The sequence below is a fragment of the Solanum dulcamara genome, chromosome 2, assembly GCF_947179165.1.
Source record: "Solanum dulcamara chromosome 2, daSolDulc1.2, whole genome shotgun sequence".
NCBI classification, from domain to species: Eukaryota; Viridiplantae; Streptophyta; class Magnoliopsida; order Solanales; family Solanaceae; genus Solanum; species Solanum dulcamara.
The window spans coordinates 46,778,792-46,788,987 of NC_077238.1; the positions used below are offsets into that span (position 1 = coordinate 46,778,792).

General features: G+C 38.5%; 1 pseudogene; it reads left to right on the plus strand.

The window, feature by feature from the left end:
• Nucleotides 1-2,439: 2,439 nt before the first annotated feature.
• LOC129881224 (5S ribosomal RNA) lies at nt 2,440-2,559 on the plus strand (annotated as a pseudogene).
• The last annotated feature ends 7,637 nt before the right edge of the window (nt 2,560-10,196 follow it).

Genomic DNA, 10,196 nt, shown 5'->3' on the forward strand with positions numbered 1-10,196 from the left:
CCTAGACCATTGAGTCCTTCTAATAATTGGTGTTTCTTGGGTTTATCCGATTATCATAGATGGTTTTTGGAAGGTTTCTCTTCCATTGCATCTCCCTTGATGACTTTGACTAAAAAAAAATAAAGTTCCAATAGTCTGAGGCATGTGAGAAAAGCTTTCAAGAGTTGAAAGATAGGCTTACCTCTGCTCTGATATTGATATTACCGAAAGGTTTTGATGGGTTTGTTGTGTATTGTGATGCTTCACGAGTTGGTCTTGGTTGTATTATAATACAAAAGGGTAAAGTGATAGCTTATTGTTCAAGGCAACTCAAGGTTCATGAGAAGAATTGCCCAACTCATGATTTGGAGTTTGTGGCGGCGCTAATTGCTTCGAAGTTGTGAAGACACTACTTGTATGGTGTCCATGTGGATGTTTTCACCGATCACAAGAGTTTGCAATATGTGTTCACTCAAAAAGATTTGAATCTTCCACAAAGGAGATGAATTGAACTATTAAAGGATTATAACATGAGTGTGCTATACCATCTGGGTAAGACAAATGTGGTCACCGATACTCTTAGTAGATTATCCATGAATAGTGTTTCTCATATTGATAATGAGAAGAAAGTGATAGCTAGGGATGTGCATAGATTAGACTGTTGGGTGTGCGATTGGTTGATTCAAAAGTTGGTGGTTTTATTATGCAAAATAGTTCTAAATTGTCTCTTGTGATAGATGTAAATGGAAAGCAAGATGGTGATCCCTCTTTAGCTGAATTGATGAAAGTGGTTGCCAAAAAATCCATTGAGGTCTTCTCCTAAAGGGGAGATGGTGTTTTGAGATATCAAGGTTGGTTGTGTATTTCGAATGTTGATGGCTTGAAAGATATGATATTATCCGAAGCTTATAGTTCACAGTATTCTATTCATCTCGATTCTACAATGATGTATCGAGACTTGAGAAAAGTATATTGGAGGAATGCCATGAAAAGAGACTTTGCAGATTTTGTAGCTAAGTGTCCTAATTGTTAACAAGTGAAAGTTGATCATCAAAAACTGGGAGGTTTGACTCAAGACATTGAGATTCCTATTTGGAAGTGAGAAGCCTTAAATATGAAATTTGTTAGAGGTTTTCCTTGTACTCGTAGGCAACATGATTTTATTTGGGTAATTATTGATCGAATGACTAAGCCGACTCATTTTCTCCCAATTAAGACTTCATATTCAGCCGAGGACTATGCTAGTTTGTATATTCGAGAGTTGGTAAAGCTTTATGGTGTTCCATTGTCTATGATTTCTGATTGAGGTACTCAGTTTATATCTCAATTTTGGAGATCTTTCCAAAAGGGTCTCAGTACCCAAGTGAAGCTTAGTACAGCCTTTCACCCAAAATGGATGGTCAGGCTGAACATACCATTCAGACATTAGAGGATATGTTGAGAGCATGTGTGGTTGATTTTAAAGGGAATTGGTATGACCATTTGCCATTAATAGAGTTTGTTTATAATTGCTTCTATTGAGCCGAGGGTCTTTCGGAAACAGCCGTCCTACATTGGTAGGAGTCAGGTCTGCGTACACTTTACCCTCCCCAGACCCCACGATGTGGGATTTCACTGGGTTGTTATTGTTGTTGTAGAGTTTGTTTATAATAACCGTTATCACTCTAGCATTGAGATGGCTCCATTTGAAGCTTTTAACGGTAGGAGGTGTAGATCCCTTATCAGTTGGTTTAAGGTAGGTGAAGTTACTTTGATAGGACCCGAGTTGGTATTTGAGGCTATGGGGAAAGATAGACTCATTAGAGAACGATTGAAAATGGCCCAAAGCTTAAAAAAGTCCTATTCAGATGTGAGGAGAAGGGAACTTGAATTTGAAGTTAATGATTGAGTTTACTTGAAAATTTCACCCATGAATGGTGTGATGCGTTTTGGTAAGAAATGGAAGCTAAGTGTCACAACCTAACTCCGTAGTCCATGACTGGGGTCCGACCTAGACCCCTCGTATACATATCTATCAGCTGTGGTCATATCAAATTATAAACATGCAATGCATATAAATCAAGTGTAGTCAAACCGGACTACAATAATATGATACGTACATGAGAACCCCCATGGGTCATATTGTGGAGTTTTCGACCTCGGGTATTACTTCCTAGCTTCTGTAAATTACATCAATTGGTACCCTTACCTTTTGGGTTTTGCTTTTCAATCCTTAGAGTTGGCTGCCAAGTGGTGTCGAAATTCCCTCGCCCACTGGCCCATATAGCCATTTGGTCGTTTGCCTATCATTAACGGGTACTATGTCGAAGAACTGTGCATTCAAGTGCGCCATCAGTTAGTAATTAATTAATCCTACTGGTTTTCCTTAAGCCCTTGTTACAATTTCCTTAACGTATCTTATAATACTCTGGACACATAATCTCATATCATTCCCCCGTCACTAGTTTAGATTCTTCCATCTTGTGTGATCATACCAGCACTAACGCATTAAGTTCTATTAGAATTTCAAAGTTAAGCGTGCTGGGGCGAGAGAAATACTGGGATGGGTGACCTCCTTGGAAATTCCTCATGTCGCATTTCATGGTAATCCTTGCAATAATGTGCAGGGCACTCAACTTAGCCCAAAATTTATCTTAGCGTCGTTTCACGAGTCTTTATGTTTTGCCTTGTCCTTTCCTCTGTTATCTTGCAACCAGCTAGTCCTGTCCGTCTTATTCAAACCATTTCAAAATTTTCCTTACCCCCACTTGTAATCCTCTTGACATATTTTCGTGTCATTCTTTACCTTTACAATGATATGAGAAGGTTTTTAACTTAACCTGAGAGATATCTTAGCGTTGCCCCACTCGTCCCCCCTTGTCGCACTTCTTTCTTTTCCCCTATTCACTCTGTGTTCTTCTCATTTTCTACCACAGGAGGCTTTCTATTCCTTTTTCTTTGGTTATTTATCTATCGCAACATCATTTGCGACTAACTCTATAGCTAACATTTTGGATTTTTGGTCTAGCATACTGTCATTATCCTTCATAATGTCTCTTGAGTTATTCGATATCTTTTCATGGTTACACTCTTCTGTTTTTATACGCAGCCGCCTTCTAGTGTTATACTGTTTAGGGTATCGTCACAAACTTCTTACCACTGCCTTATGTAGCATTCTGGATTCCATCCAATTATTAGTGCCTTCCGGACCTTTCTAACTTGGTTCGGCAAGATATTTTATTGAAGTTTAGACGTCTATCTCAATATATTTCCATATCAATTGCCTCCTCCTACTTTTGCCATTTTCTCATTAACTTTCCTCCTTTAGAGGGTACTCGTACTTTTATCTGCTTGTACCTTGCTCTATGTCTCTATTTCCAGTCTCAATTCCGTCCAATCTCTTTCTTCAATCTACTTGGTACTGCATCAGGTCCCCGTCTTCCTGTATATTTTACAACCTGGTTGTCTGCATACGGAATCTTGGCTAAATTATGAAATGACGAGAACCTTTTCATACATAGTGTGACACCTCATCTATTACTCTGTACTTGACTAATGGGACCCATGGGACTACTCGTCTGAGGCCACAATCTACTTATCTTCATCCAAAAATTAATTAGTACTTGTAGTCGTTCCAATTTCAATTAGGAAGTACTAGTATTTTGACAATAACTATTCCAGGTTTTCTTAAAGTAGTGGCTTTGTCCCAACCTATATCCTTTGTTTGTTGGGATGAACGTAAGTTGCACCATTTATTCCCTAAGTTTGTCGTCTTTGTCTTTTAAGGGTTCCACTGTTTTTGGGGCTACGTTGTGTACATGCGTCATTCCTTTATATCTTAAGCTCCATGCTCTTACTGCGTACTCTACGCAGGCTTTTAACTTAGTTAGCATCTACTAAGTGCACCTTATTAGAGGTTTCACTTTGTCCCCATACTGGTATAATACACGTTTAATTTATACTCATATTCAGTTCCTAACATCTCTTTGAGGTGCTTCTGTTTAGAAGTTCTTTCCCTAATTAGTCGGTGGAGAACTATAAACTGTTATCATAAACCATTTCCCGACCATTGTTGGAAGAAACCAGAATCTCTTAAACATCACAGTACTTCTTTTAATACTTGACCTACCTGGTCTCCTTCCGAGTTTATCCTCGAGTTATGAACAACTCATCTAATTTACAATAGGAGTCGGAGGCTTGGTATTTTCAAAATGAGTGAAGCTCAATTACTAGACATCTTACCTTTCATCCTGAGCTTTTTTTTCCTACAACACAATTACGGCTGGAGATACTGTGGTCTGAACTGTACTGCTCAGATAGACTTTTGTTTCTCCATAATAAACTTCCTCGAGTGAAAAGGGTATCCCTTATTGACGACCTAAAGGGTACCTCTTACAGCTTTAGTTAACCATAATGGGGGTACTTGGTATCAACTTCCAAGACATCTTAAGACTCTATATTTCATTCCCTGTTCTTGTTCTAAGAAAATTTCGGCAGAGCTTCCTCTATATTTCTTGCTTATCCCCAGACCTGCACGCAGAAAATACCAATAATGCCTCACAGGGCCAACATATATAAACACTCATATTATATCACAGCCACACAGGGCTTTCAATATCATCTAATATCAGCTATACAAGGCTTTCAACGTTAACAATAGTATGAAAGTAATGGACTTACCTTGTATGTCCAACTTCAAACTGCATCTGTTGCACTTTCTGTCTGCTTTCCTTTTAGATTTCAACTTTACATTTCAATCACATGTCAATACCTTACCTAACAGATATCTTTCGGGCCTTTACTTTACTTACCTACGTGCTTCGTAACATCCCATGTCGTCAATTACTTCCTTCTGTTGGTGTCTTCCTTCTGTTAAGATCCAAGGTTAGTATAAGGAATTATCCTATGACTCGAATCTATAGCATGATCTCAGATGTAAAAGAAAGGTAATATCCTAAATGTCCTGTAGCCTCCTATTTATAGATGTGGTGCGCAACACATCGATACACAAGATTCTACTTGACACGGTCTACAGACAATCCAAGGACGAACTGCTCTGATACCACTTCTTTTACGACCCAACTCCGTAGGCCGCGACTGGGGTCCGACCTGGACCCCCCATATACATATCTATCAGTTGTGGTCATATCGAATTATAAACATTCAATGCATATAAATCAAGTGTAGTCAAACCGGACTATAATAATATGATACGTACATGAGAACCCCCATGGGTCATAATATGAAAGGGCATGCAAGCCAACAAGGCTGCCATAATGTAACAACCCGTACAATATATCATATAGACCCAGCTAAACCAAACTGACATATACAACTCACATATATATGTCTGCAAACCTCTAAAAATATTAACGACAACATATGGTGGGACAGGGCCCCCGTCATACCCCTAAATAGACAAAATAATTTTATACATTAATGGTCAGTATCAAAACTAGGCTCCGATACAATGGAGCCTCCTCCAGCTGAGCTGAGCGGAATCCTAAGCTGATGGACTCTAAAAACCTGTACCTGTATCTGCGGGCATGAAACACATCCCTCTGAGAAAAGGGGCTCAGTATGATATATGTACTGAGTATGTAAAACATAACATAGCATAACTGGAAACATATTTGAAGCGGAGAAGCAGGGAATCCAGTACATCATAAAAAAAGCCTCTGTACCTGTACTCTGTGAATTATAAAAACATGTATGTTCAAATTATATCATATAGCCGGCCCTATCAGGGGTCCGGTGGATACATCTGTAAGATCATCATAACCTAGTGCCATCACCACCTTATTACAACACATCATCATATATATATATACATACGTATCCCGGCCCTCTAGTGAGGGAATCAGTGGACAATGCAGTGAATTATGCACGATTACTATTCTCGGCCCGGGACTCAGTGAAAGAAGTGCTACAGTATACATAAGTAGAGTAGTGAGCAACTATATGTAGTTTAAATCATTATTGGAGACTCAATAGAATAAGAAAGTTAAGTTTTTGCCTGAGGACCCGAGTAGTGGTGTAGTCATTTCGAGTGTCCTCTAAATGTCATTATGGGCTATCTCAATTGTAATGTCGGGGACCCTAGACATGTATCAACATAGGGCCAAATCATTCATGGACTCAAAACACTTAGTATCATACAATCTTTAAGACTTGGAGCCAGTACATTTGGTACCTCTTTAACATATAGAAGTTTCCAGGGAAATAGTTCAACTATTTTAGGAGTTTGATATTCAGAAGTAAATAAGAGATGCTAAGAATGGAGTTACCCTGGAACTCATATCATGTTTAACTTACAACTAAGACATGCCAGAAGAAGAAAGAGAATAAGTTCTATTTAGTTTGTACTTCCCTTCATGTGGTCATTATTTATATATTTCGTACCCGGCCCAGCCTAGGGATCGGTGAACAATTATGGCATCATAGCCTCATTTTCATACCAAGTGCATCTCAAGAGAAAGGAAAGATAGTTTTCCATACGCTACTCTTTAGCACGTAGAAGCCTTAATAGGTAATGCCCAATTCTTGTAGGGGTGTCAACACCTAACTATAGTTAGGGATTATGAGGCGTACCTAGGGTTCTAGAAATGGGATTATCCCCACATTCCACATACGATTCACTTAAGGCTACGACTTTCCAAAAGGAAAGAAAGATAGTTGTATGTACTTATACCAAAATATGCCAAGAGAAAGCTTTACATACCTCTTATGAGTTAATCTTTATCCCGTTTGCCTCATCGTCCTTTGAAACTACTCAACATGAAAGTAATACGAATATTAACCACTCTTAACTTTCCATCATCTTAGGTTGCACCTTAGTATTCATGGAACCTATTTCCTTGTTCGTTTCCTCAACTAGTTCTTTAATTAGTTAAGGCGTTTAACGAAAATTGGGCAGCACCTCCCCTATAACGTGCCCTATACAAATTTCTAATTATATCCCTAAACACTACAGCCAACCAACAACAACAACCTTCAGAATATATTTAATCAATTCACACCAACAATATACAACATAAGCTCCAAACGACTCGCTCAAAATTATGATATCAAAATAGGGTGTCTAGCCTTTATTTTGTAACACCTTTAATTATACGAAATGAGGGGTCATGTGGATGAAACCAGAATCACCCCTACCCCTTTTAGAACAAATTTATTCCCTGCTACAAAATACCACACCCCTGCAGCAGCACCTCACAAGAACAACACTTTACTTTGACGACAATTCAACTATAACGACTACAATTTGGATTTCCTCCAACGTCAAGCATTCCTATACCATTTTATGTTTCTAGCCACCAAAAAGTCATATAATACACTCAATAAAAATACCATAAATTCTAAATTGAAGGGAGAAATCTTACCTTACCCGAAATTGGCCAAAACTGCCAAATTGCAACTCGGAACTTCTCCAAATGTGCTGAAAACGAGCGGGCTGTTTGTGTCACTTATTTGCTGCCCCAAATAATGATTTTATGTTCTTACAAATCATTATATAACCATGGGAAAACTTAAATAATTAATTCATAGAACACAAGTCGGAGGCTCACCTTGGCAGCCCCAAATCCGTAGCCCTCTCTCCTTGGCTCCAATGTTTTTCCTTCAACTTCCTCTTATTGGTTCCAAGTGTAAAGCTGAAGATATGATTTTGTAGACATCATAAGGTATGTATATACACATCCACATGATTGAGTAACACCGTAGATAATTAATTTACGAAGGAAAATTAGAGAACTTACCTTAGTTCCTCCAAGCTGCCTCTCTTCTCTTCTTCACATTTTCTCTCTTCTTTTGGACTTGTTTTTGGCTGAAAAATGACTTAAAAGTCATTAAAACACATATATATATATCTCCTCAAGAGGTGACACATGTCAGCCCCTAAAGGTGACACGTGTCAAGCCCCCATTGGGCTAACACATACATGCTGCCAATAAGGGGCTGCCATGTAGCATGGGGTCCACCTCCCCCCAAACAGGTGGGTCACCTACTTGAACCCAAGCAGGTGGTTCACCTGCTTGCTTGAGTTGCTGCCACGTGTCACTCCTCCATTGGCTGCCACATATCGTCTTTTCCCCTTACTCATGGGTTCGTAATCTCATCCTATTTTAAGATCCTATGTAATCCGTGCTACATAAGCTTGGTATGTCCTCAAGTATCTCAAGTATGTAAGACTTATAAGTTAGTAGATTACATAGGTATGTCGAGTCCTACGACTCATCACTTGGCCTCCAATTCCTTTCGGACTCTTATGACTCTATTTCCGACCTTCTCTACTATAGGGTATCACATTCTCCCTTCCTTAGAGTCATTTGATAGTGTCGTAGTGTATCCGGTTATCATGATAATATCTAAGGAACTTATGAGACATTCCGAGTTTAAAAGTGTGGGGTGTAACACTAAGTCCCCTTTATGTGGACCATATTAGATTTTGAGGTGAATTGGTAAGATGGCATATAAGTTGGATTTGCCTTCAGATTTGGCATTGGTGCATCCACTTTTCCATGTGTCATTATTGAGGAAGTTTGTTGGTGATCCTAGCACTATTGCGCCATTGGACTGCAGTAAGGTTAAGGAGAGTCTTTCTTATGAAGAGGTTCTAATTGAGATTTTGGATCGGCAACTTAAAAGCTGAGAAATAAAGAAATAGCTTCACTTAAAGTATTATGAAGGAATTAAGAGGTTGAGAGTGATACATGGGAGGCCGAATTCGATATGATGTCCCAATATCTGCATCTCTCTCATTCTGTGCCAAGTTAAGGTATTTTGCTCCTTCATTATCCAACCAGCCCAAATCATGCATTTTAGTTGTTTTCATGGTTTCATATGTATTCATGTTCATGAAATGAGTTTTAAAATTATGTTTTTGCTTGAGATTAAGAATTTCATGTTTTATGCATTATCGAGATGTTTTGCATTTCACATTGGGTTGTTATACTATTTTTCTATTCCATTCATGCTAGCTTGATTCCCATTGATGGATGAATGTGCCCAAGGGGTAGATACTATAAGACCTCGAAATTTAGAAAGTCGAAAAACGAGGATCAAAACATGAAATTACTGAAACTTATAACTTTTGGCACCAGGTGATGACCATAGAAGGCTATCATGGGTCGTGGTCAGTATCATGCCTCATGGTGAGCCACCATGGTGGTGGTCTTGAAGTTTAGACCTGCAGGAATGGACCACTACAAGGGACCATGGACTGTGGTGAGCACCACAAGCCGTGATGCCCTCTGTGGTGACCCCTCCCTTTTGACCTTAGAAATGATCCCAAGGCAAGGACTACACCTCACCACCATGGTTTGTGTATCCCTTCACAGATCGTAGTGGGTTTCACAATTTTCACTCCTGTAGAACACCCTATAGGTCCTACGCTACTTCCACGATTTATGGACCGTGATGCTCTCCACCGATCATGAAAAGTTCCGTGGAGGAAGTTTTGAAACTCTTCTCCACAACTCCCAAGATTATACTTTAGGTCGATCATCATGTACACAACCATAAGCTGTGATGGGTCATTCGTGGTGAGTCGTAGTTCCAGTTAAATAAGGGATAATCCAGTCATTGTCCTATTCTTTCATTAATGTATATAGATGTTTTAGGGACTATATTCACTACAAAATTGTCCTAAATATTCCTAAACCTGTTATTTTCCCTCATTAACTCCCAAACAACTTTAAGACTTCTCTCTCAAGGTTTTTCAAGAGTTCATCTTCTTTATCAAGTTTGGCTAAGGTTTCTTCAAGAATAAGTCTCTTTTTTCAATTCCAAGCTCAAATTTGTTCATGGTATGTAGGGATTGATCCATGGGTTCCTTTCACCCATGGAATCCCAAGGTTTCTACTCAAAATCTCATGAATTTCTATTGGATTTGTAACCCTAGTTTGATGAATTGCATTGGGTTGTTTCAATTATGTTTTAATCATTATAAATGATCATTATAAGAATGTTTCTACATGAATTACATAATTTTAAGTTGAATTACGATTGCCTTTTCATGAAGTTATTTTCAAAGATGATATTATAAAGTATGATCATGAAGTTCAATGATTTCAAGTATTTCTCATGATTTGTTTTATCTAAATTGACTACGTATATGAGTTTTTACTCTAAATTCATGTATGATTATGATCAAGGATTATAAGTATTCTCAAATGATTTTCATGAAAGTTATGAAGAAAGGTAACTTAGGGCCCTATATGGTGATCTAGGAACGTCAT